Genomic DNA, 10638 nt, shown 5'->3' on the forward strand with positions numbered 1-10638 from the left:
GCTTTTACAAAAGATTTATAAGAAGCTCTGTTAACAAAGAAAGAGAGTAATGACCAAACTAACGAGTTCAATGAAATCTTTGCTAAAAGAAAAATTGTGCTCCTCCAGTCAATGTTACGATGTTTATTAAGGATCTGATCTATCACCAGAGACTGGAGAGAGTGGACAGAGATATACATGGAGGGATGTGGAAATGGGTTCTAGGTACAGGGTTAGGTTTAGATAGGAGAATTAGGAAGGAGCGATTGAATAATGACATCACAAATGAAACAGTAACTAGTAAAACAAAGTTGGGCTCAGTTTAGAAAAGAAGAGAACATAAGTGCAAGAGAGAAGAATGGCTCCGTGCTTATTTACCCATGGACTTATTGTCAGGATTATTTCCTGTGTCTTTGAGATATTCAGCAGGATAAGCAGATGCCAAGAACAAAGCTCATTTAGGAGATGACAGCATGTTTACTTATGTGAGTACTTTCACCTCACAGTTCAGACCAGAGAACCTCAGGCCAAGCCAAGTAAGGACTCTGAAGTGAAAAGGGGACATTGATTTCTTGCCCAAGACTTACTAGAGTTCGGCACTTTGCTCCATCTTTGTGGATCTTCCTTGCCAGCTGCTAGCAGACAAGCCCTGTAAGAGGCTTCTTGTTCATTATCAAATGTTCTACAATAGGTACAGAGTGTATAATCTAGATGTCTTAAACAAGATGTACTCTCCCTCACCCAGCAGTAATCAGCTGCCAGTAATTCCTAGGCTCAGTTTGGGGCCTGGTCCCCATTTCCCAAGTTCTATGCAGCGATTTTGTGTGATTGAGTCTGCATGGGTCTTGTGCATGCTGTCACTTGCTGCAAGTTCATATGAGCAAGTTTTCAGAGGTCTGGAAGATTGTTTCCTTGTGTGCATGCACCAATTCTGACTCTTACCATCTTTCTGCTCCCTCTTCCTCAGTGGTCCCTGAGCAAAAACTTTCCACACTATGATTTTTTATGTGTAGGAGTTCAATTAGGGCATAGGTGAAGGTATATTGGGGTTGTAGAAGAGTAACAGAAAAATAATTGAAAATGTCTTGGTGCCTCTTGATGGGGGAGGTCCAACATCAAGGCCTGGATACCCAGGACCACGTATGTAGTGAGGACCACAGTTGGTGCTCATAGAAGCTCGGGGGACTGTTCTAGAGAATAAGTCCTACCAAAAGCTACATGTGCAAATGTCAGAGACCTCCTCTACCCCCATCATGAGAAGCAAAGAGAAAGGGGGAGGGGCCATAGGGAATGTAGTCACTTAGAGAGTTCTAAATCTTCTGCCCAACATAAGGAAGCCCTTCATCTTCCAGTCTTGTGTACCATAAGCCTATCTGCAGAGGAACAGAAGACCATAGCTTCTGTTCACAATAAGGGACCACAGCTCCTGTTCACAGGAGTAGTCTGCAGCTCCAACTCAGTGGGAGGGCCACAGCTCCAGGTTCACAGGAGGAGAACACAGCTCTAGCATATGGTCGGGGATCACAACTCTGTCTCACAGGAAGGGGCCACTGGTACAGTAGCTCTATCCAGGACAGGACCATAGCTTGAGTTTACAGGAGGCAACCACAGCTCAGCTCACAGGAGGGGACCACTGGTCCAGCTCTCAGGTCTGGACCACAGCTCCTCCTCACAGAAGTGGAGGAACTAGAGTTCCACCTCACAGGAGGAGACCACACTCCAGGTTTATGGGAGGGGACCACAGCTGTGGATTCAATGGCGGGACCAAAACTCTAGCTCACAGAAGGGGACCTCAGCTCCAGATTCAAGGACTGACCACACTCCAGGTTCATGAGAGGGGAAACTCAACTCCAGATCACAGGAGGAAACCACAGCTACAGCTCACAGAAAGGGACAAGTGCCGGTTCACAGGAGGGGAACACTGCTCCAGCTCTGAGTGAGGGACCATAGCTCCTGTTCACAGGGGAGGGGAGGACTACATCTACAGCTCATAAGCAGTCTATTTTATCTTTTTCTTTTTTATTGAATTTTTGTGGTTTTCACACAATGTAACTTGGTAGTATCTAGATTTGCTCCCCTACCCCCAACTCCCCTTATCGCAACCTACCTAATGTCTGAAAATTAGATCACGTAGATCTAAGTTGTGTCTCCAGCTGTCCCTCAGTGGAGAATGTATCTCTCAGTTCTCACTAGAAATGTTTCCTTATGCAACAGATGCTGATTAACAGAGAAACCCAAAGTAATCAACAGGCAGACAACAAAAGGTTGCAGAATGCTCATCCCTGACTAGGACATCTGTTTCAACCTTCTCCCCGGAAGGCTCAGGGGTAATTATGCAAGGGGCAGAAATATGTAAGAGCCAGAAGTGGTGGATGCCCACAGGAAAACAGAGTTTTCCAAAGAGCTGGTCAGTTACTCATAAGTTTCTGTTTTTAAAATAAATTTATTTGAAAAAAGTCAATACTGATTTCCAGAAGTTTTCACACCCTCCAAAAATAATAAGAATTCCACTTTCTCCACATTCTCAGCAACACTTGATATTCTTAGTTTTCTTGCTGGTGGGCATTATGACTGGCTTGAGGTGGAAATTCAATTTACTTGCTATTTCATATCCATGATGGCTTTGGATAGTGAAGACTTTTTAAATGATTTATTAAAAATATGTTTCTTCTATTTTTATTTTTATTTTTTTGGTCTTTTTGAGACAGGGTCTCCTTGTAGCCCCAGCTGTCTTGGATTCACTATGGAGACCAGGCTGGCCTCGAACTCACAGAGATCCACCTATCTCTACCTCCCGAGTGCTGGGATTAAGGGTGTGCGCCACCATACCTGGCCTTCTTTTTTATTTTTAAAAATACGTTATTTATTATTTTTATTTTATGTGTATGAGTATATTGCCTGCCTATATGTATGTGCACCAGAGCCATGCAGTGCCACAGAGATCAGAAGAAGGCATGGGATCCCCTGGAACTGGAGTTATGCAGAGTTCTTAGCTGCCAGGGGGTGCTGGGAATCAAACCCGAGTCCTCTGAAAGACCAGTCAGTGCTCTTTACCACTGAGCCAACTCTCCAGTACCCTCTTTTTAATTTGTTTAAGACAGTGTCTCAGTACATAGCCACATCCTGGAACTTACTATATAGACCAGGCTGGACTTGAACTCAGAGATACACCTGCCCCTGGACCCCAGTGCTAAGATTAAAGGCGTGTGCAACACATATAGCCTTTCTTCCTGTGAGATTTGCCTCTTCATTTTGTCAGTCACTTTACTGTTTGACAACTTTATTCTTTTGGTGTTTATTATTTGCCATTATTAATGTATTCTTGAAATTAATTTTGAAGTTGAGCAGGAAAAGGTTTTCCCCTATTCTGTAGGCTTTCCTTTTAGTCTGATGATACCAGGCAGAAGCTTTTAACGTCATGTAATTCCATTCGTCTTCAAGTAGCTTCAGTGTTTCACCCATTTTGAGTTAGTTTTTCTGTAGGAAGAGGTATATGGACCTATATAGAAGTCTTTCTTCTGGAGGTGGATATCTGGTTTGGCCAGCACCATTTGTTGAATAGGCTGTATCTATTTCCTTTATGGCTGGTCCACTGTTGGGTATCATTAGTCTCCCTGTCACTATGATGCTACCTTTGTTACTACGTCTGTGCTGTATGCTGGTGTATGCAGGAGCGTTCCTGAAAGTGTGCACCTGTGTCCTAAGCGGCCTGGTTCCTCTGCGGGGCTGGGCCTGGTGCAGAGAACTGACTGCAGAGAGTTAGCCACGGAGGGAGGGGCTTTGGGTGCCACCTTGGAACAGAACGAAAAGATGGCCCTGTTGTCTCACCCACGTGGGTGCGAGAGGGTGCATTTACTGACTGGGGCGAGACTTCAGGCCCAGGATGCATGGGTTAAAGGTAACAGAGATGGTGGGCAGGTGCTGAAGCCATCTGGAAGGGTGAGCGCTGAGCCACAGAGCAGAAGGGGGTGCTAGGTGTTCGCCTCTGTATGGAGCGCTGGGTGCTTGCCTCTGTAAGTTACTCTATTCCCCCTCCCCAGGACACAAACCATGGAAAGTTCAGATAAAGATGTGCTATGTGGTTTGTCTTCCTGCACCAGGGGCAAGGGACCCTAGAAAACTCGGCGATGGCATCAGATCCCAGTGTTTTCTTTGAGTTAGGAGTGGATTTTCAGTTAATACTTTGAGTATCATCTGCTACGAGGGATTATTGGAGTTTACTTTCCTATAACGAGTCCTTTCTCTTTTTGTCTTTTCTGCTGTTCTAGCTACCTCTTCAAACTATGTGACTATAGAGGGTGCGAATGTGGATCTCATAAACATTTTTAAAAATTTTTATTTAATATTTTCATTTTCTGTGTATTAGTGTATTGCCTGCTTGTATGTAAGTACACCATGTTGTACAATAGCCATGGAAGTAAGAAGAAGGCATAGGACTCCCCTGGAACTGGAATAATGGATGGTTGTTAATCTCTGTGTGGTGCTGGGAAACACCACTGAGTCACCTCTTCAACTCCCTGAGTTTTAAAGTGAGCACTTAGGGCTGAAGAGATGGCTCATTGGTTAAGAGCACTGGCTGCTCATGCAGAAACCCAGGTTTGATTCCCAACACCATATATAGGCTAACAACCAACAACAACTCCTGTTCCAGGGGATCTGACCCCCTGTTTTAGCCTCTACAGGAATTGAACAACAGGGATGTGCTTACATGCATGCAGTCAAAATCCTTGTGCACATAAAATAAAAATAAACAGATAAAAAATTAATTTGAGCTCTTAAAGCTATAGATGTCCCATGTTGAACTGCTAAGGGTGTATTGCAGACTATCTGGTACGCTTTGCACTGTTTTCAGTTATTTCTGAGAGTTTTGTTCTAATTTCTATGATGATATCTTCCATGACCCAGCATTTGTTCAAACATGCTTACTTTGGTAATGGTTAGTGGGACGGCCTAGTGGGTAAAGAGACCTGCTGTGCAAGCCTGACAATGGGAGTTTGGTCAGCAGAGCCCATGGGACAGCAGAAGGCAAGAGTAGAGTGCACAGACTATGTTCCTAACTACAGAGTTTTCTGTGGCATCATCCATCATGGCATGCAGGCAAGGTGGAATTCATGAACCACAGCGGACAGGCACCTATCTACCCACTGAAAGATACTAACTAAGACAAAGTTAAAAAGAAAATGAAACAGTGCATTGTTCAGGTTCAAGTATTTAGGTCGTTGCTGAAGTTGACCTTGCTCTCAATTTCTATTTTATTCTAATGTACTCAGATAAGGTGCAAGAAATTATTTCAGTATTTTTCCACATCAAGGTTTGATTCATATGCTACAAAGTGATCAATTTTAGAGAAGAATTCGTGAGCCAGGACAGTAATATTGCAAGAGTTATTAAGAAGTCACAGAGAATTAAATTTCACAACCAGAGTTACACGGTGAACCCACATAGTAGCCAGGAAGTGAGCACCAGTGGTCTGGCTTAGAATCCTCACACATGTCCCATTGTTTTACACACTGTTATGAAAGAGGGTTTAAGGACTCCCAAAAATGTGCTGGAAATCACAGGACCTATACAACCCAAGCTAAAGAGGGGCATGTGTACTGTCCTGCTGTCACGGCTGACTGGATTTGCATAGTAAGACACTGTCAACATAAACAACAGCAAGCAAAGAGACAAAACAAAACAAGGCGCATTTTGTCATTGGAGTTGGCAGATTGCTCATCTTTAAAAGAAAGTTCTCTCCCTCCTGTGGCTTCTAAGACGCTTCTCTCTGCTTATGTCTGCCTTTTGTTCTGTCTCATACTGTTTTAGACTGTAGAGTGCAATACAATAATCTCTACTCCACCGGCTCATAATTGAGTAAGGACAAAATTATACAGCTCCCTCTGTCCTGTGGAGGTGGGAATAATTTCTTGTTGTGATAATTTCAACACTCAGGATGAATGCATTTTCTTCTCCGTCCCAAATTCAGAGAGAAAAAACCCTAATATTTCTTACAGGTTTTACACCAAGTTCCTTCACTTTTAACTGTATTCCTGGTGTGCCGGATAGCTTTAGTGTCAACTTGACTCCCCCGGGTTGAGGGAGCCTCAATTGGGGAATTGCCTTCATTGGACTGCCCTGTGGCCATGTCTGAGGGGCATCTTCTTGATGAGTGATATGGGAGGGCCCAGCCCACTTTGGGTGGTGGCACCCCTGGGAAGGTGGGCCAGTGTTGCATAAGAAAGCAGGCTGAGCAGGGGCCAGGGGAGCAAGCCAGTAAGCAGCATTCCTCCATGGCCTGTGCTCCAGCTCCAGCCTCCAGGTTCCTGCTCTGAGTTCCTACCTTGGGCTCCCAGATCATCTGTGACCCGGGATATGTAAGCTAAATAAACCCTTTCCTCCCCAAGTTGGTATTGGTCAGAGTGTTTTGTCACAGCAATGGAGAAACAAACTAGGACACCTGATAACCATATATACACACATAATATGGGAGCATGAACCATTTGTAGGAGCATTGAGAAGGTGTAGGGTGCAGATGTGTGTGTTATTGTGAGATTGGATCTTTGGGTGGAAGATGGACATGACCAAATTGCAGACTCTTCTGCAGTATAGAAATGTTGGCCCTTGGTTACTAAGGCTCAGACCAATGCCCTTGCAATAGAGGGATCTCAGCAATGTTCAGTGCAAGATAGACTGGGGAAACTGAACAATGCAACATAGAGGTAAGAACGACCATCACCAGGCTTGATGTAAACATGAGGAGACCTGTAAAGGAAAGGACCCTGTGACTTCAAAAAGACATCTATTTTTGAATGGGTATAATTACATCTACATGGTACTCATTTTAGAATTATTTATTGAATTTTTGTAATTTTCACACAACATCACTTAACAGTACTTCAATCCTTTCTGCAATCTCCAATTCCTCCCACAAAACCCTGCACAGGGGAATGTACTCAATCATTATATATATATATACAGTATGGCCACCAGAGTCTGCTTTGTATCCACTGCAGCTCAGTCAACCTACCAAGATAGCTTCTGATATCGTTAGAGGTAGTCTTCAGTGAGGAGACTCCCAGGTCCTTTCCAGGTCTATCGCTCCAAGTCCAATGTCCAAATTATGGCCTTTCTTCAGCAATAGGGTCAAACCTTCACATTCTAGGAGTCTATCAATGGCTGTGGCAATAGTCTGTGTTATTCTGGGAATCTCTTTGACTACCCTGACCAACTAACCCGAGGGAGGTTTTCTCCTGCCTGGCAGTGTTTTGCGTAGTCTTCAGCTATACAAACACGCCTTTCTCTATTGTATGTGTATTTTCAGTAGGATTTGGCATTAAGGTAATTTTCTGTGGTTTTTCACACCTCCCAAGAATGATTTATGTCACTGCTCACGCCCCCTGTATAACCCTTCTTACCCCTCCTCAGTGAAAGAACCCCCCTTTTCACATTTTCCCCTTGATAGCACTGTCTCCTACTGCCCCTCTCTCTCGAGCTCCTCCCTTTTCACATCCATAGTTCCAGTCTGTTTTCCTAGTTCCTGACATTACACCAGGATATATACTCTCATGGACAGATTTGGAAGTAAGACGCACAAATGAAAGAGAACATGTGTGGCTTGGTTTCTGAGTCTGTTACCTCATTATAACAGTCTCCAGTCTGATCCACTTACCTGCGAATCTCGTTATTTCATGTTTTTTTTACTTCAGAGTCGACTCCATTGTTTCAGTGTAGCACATTCCCATCATCCATTCTTCATCTGAGGGACATTTAGGCTGTTTCCATTTCTTAGCTATTGTGAGAAGAGCAGCGGCTGTGCAAACACGGCTGTGCAAGTATCTCCGAAGAAGGAAGGTACAAGGCAAGGAGTGGTGCGACTGGATCGCATGGCAGATTATTTTTTAGTTGTTTAAGAGTTCTTTATACTCATTTCCACAGTGGTTGCTCCAGGTTGCAATCGCACCAACAGTGGATGATGTCTCTTCTCTCCATACCAGCATCTTGTGCCATTTGTTCTCTTCATCTTATTCATCCTGACTGAGGGTAGATGAAATTTTGAAGTGCTTTTCATTTATACTTCCCAGTTACTAAGGATGTTGAACACATTTTAAGGTTCTTCTTCACCACTGTGTTTTCTTCTTTTCGAGTTCTCTATTCAGATCTCTAGCTCACTTTTAATTGAGTCATTTGATTTCTTGATTCTTTGATTTTTGAGTTCTTTGTATATTCTGGAATAATAATCCTCTGTTAAGTGTAGAGATGGCAAAAATACTCGCCCATTTTGTGAGCTTCCTTTTCTCTTGATAGGATGTTCCTTTTGCTGCACAGAAACTGTTTAGTTTAATGAGGTCCTGGCGTCAATTTTTAACCATACCTCCTGAGCAACTGATGCCTGAAAGTCCTTTTCTGCCCCTATATCTTGTAGGGTACTGCCTATGTTTTGCTCTAACAGTTTCAGCATTTCAGGTTTATTACACTGAGGTCTTTGATTGAGTTGCAATTGAATTTTGTGCAGGGTGATAGGTATGAGTCTAATAGGTATAGATCTAATATCCTTTTTCTAAAAGTACAGATCTAATTTTGCCAATACGATTTTTAAAGATGTTGTCTTACCTCCAGTGTGTGTTCTTGATAGCTTTGTCAAGTTCCATGTGGCTATAGTTGTGTGCACTAAAGTTTGGGTTTCCATTTTCTTCCAATGACTGCAAGTCTGTTCTGTGCCTGTACCATGCTGATTTTATCACTATGTCTCAGTAATGTAGATAAGGTCTGGCATATTAATCCCCTGGGCATTGCTTTCTGAACTCAGGACTGTGTTGGCTATCCTGAGTCTTTTGTCATAGCACACAGGTTGATGGCAAACAATAGCCTCAAGGTCAGATGTTTTCCCTGAATTTTATGACCCGTGCAATAATCACTTTCTGCATTTCTGGACTCAGCATGACCTTAAATAGGAAGAGGTTCACCTCCAAATATATGTAGGGTGATATTCTACCAGGCTTCATAGGTGAATGTGAATCTACTTGCAAAGGACCTCAGAATGAGATAATGAAATGTGATTTATCTTTTTCCAGAATACTTGAGAACAGACACATACCTGTGACTTGAAAACAAAAGCACCGAAAGGCGATTAAATAGGATAATATATCTTTCTGAGGTGTGTGTATGGTTTGACAATGCAGGAATCACAGGGACAAAATGACTATCACACAATGGTGCTTCCTTTCCATAAGAATGGCAAGAAGAAGATATGCCAAACATGTTATCCGACTATGTCTCCAGTCTACCCTGAGCCAATAATCATATCATATATGGTCATTCAAATATTATTTACTCCTTCAAAATGTCTAGCAATGCAGTGTACAATCTGGAACTAGTTTATAAGACTACGGTGCTTTGAAGTAGAATGTGATCCATAAATATTTGTACCATAATGCAGAATTTTTAAATATGCTAGGCTTCTCTAATTTCTAAAGTGTTGGGAAGTCACTTGAAGGTCAGCTTTGAGAAGGAAGAAACATTATCAGTTGAGGCATTTGGGTCTATGATTTTCAAAAGAGTTTTCTGGGCGTAATCACTGTTCTTTGATTTCTCACAAAAATCTTACCATCAAGTGTCCTGAGAAATCATTCAGGTTAAAGAAGAAATATTGTCTTTATAATAGATGACTGTAACTCTTGTGGTGAATTTCATAGATGAATGTCAATCCACTTAACGAGTCTTGTCGCATCTCAAGAAAAGTCAGTTCCATAAAGACTTGGACAATCGAAACTGTCTAATTAACTTCCATTTCAGTGTCACAATTCTGTACTTAAATTTGGGTGGAATGACTCTGACCAAAGTCAATTGAGTGAAAGTACGTGAACATGTGTGCTTGTACCTTCTGTTCTCTGTTCATTTATTTTGTTCTTGCCTTTGGGCCTTGTTCTTGTTCCTGCTAAATGATGAAAAGGTAGATGTCAGAAATAGTCCTGAGATTAAGTAAACCATTCATGGGTAACTAAGTACAGGATTATCTCTCTGGCTCACATATACAATTTTCTCTTTTTTTGTACTGGAACGAACTTTGTATTTCTTGTCTGAGTGTCATTAATGTGTCACTATTCATAGCCATCTTTTTTCATGTTTAATCTCAAAATCCCTACCTCTCTTACCATCTTGAATATTGTCAAATAACACTTTGACCTCTGAACTTGCTACTCCCCCTGTCTAGAACACTGTCAGATTTGTCCCAGGATATCACCATTCAATTATTCAATCTCAGCTACAACGATACCCTCTCTGCAGTCTGCCCTGTGGTGATCAGGACAGTGGCTTCCTCACCCATTCCGTTATTTCACTCTTATTTTATGAAGAGGGTTGATAGGAACACACTCAACTCTCTGAAATGTGTGTGTGTGTGTGTGTGTGTGTGTGTGTGTGTGTTCAATAAATGAGCTCTACACGACTATGGGCCAAAATGGTCTTCAAAGTGAGTATGTATTCAGCACAGTTTCAGTTCATAGGATCCTTTTCAGAGCAATGTGTTCTAGACAGGTACATGTTTGAATACATGGATAAAAACTTCCATAATTATTTGCTTGTGTGTTTATTCATGTCATAATGTACTGTTTATTTAATGATTTTTTTAGTTATTTTGGGGTGTTAAACAAAACAATGTCTTTCATTAAGCCATTTTCA

Source organism: Nannospalax galili, unplaced genomic scaffold (assembly GCF_000622305.1).
Source record: "Nannospalax galili isolate Female #2095 unplaced genomic scaffold, S.galili_v1.0 scaffold818, whole genome shotgun sequence".
Classification (NCBI taxonomy): domain Eukaryota; kingdom Metazoa; phylum Chordata; class Mammalia; order Rodentia; family Spalacidae; genus Nannospalax; species Nannospalax galili.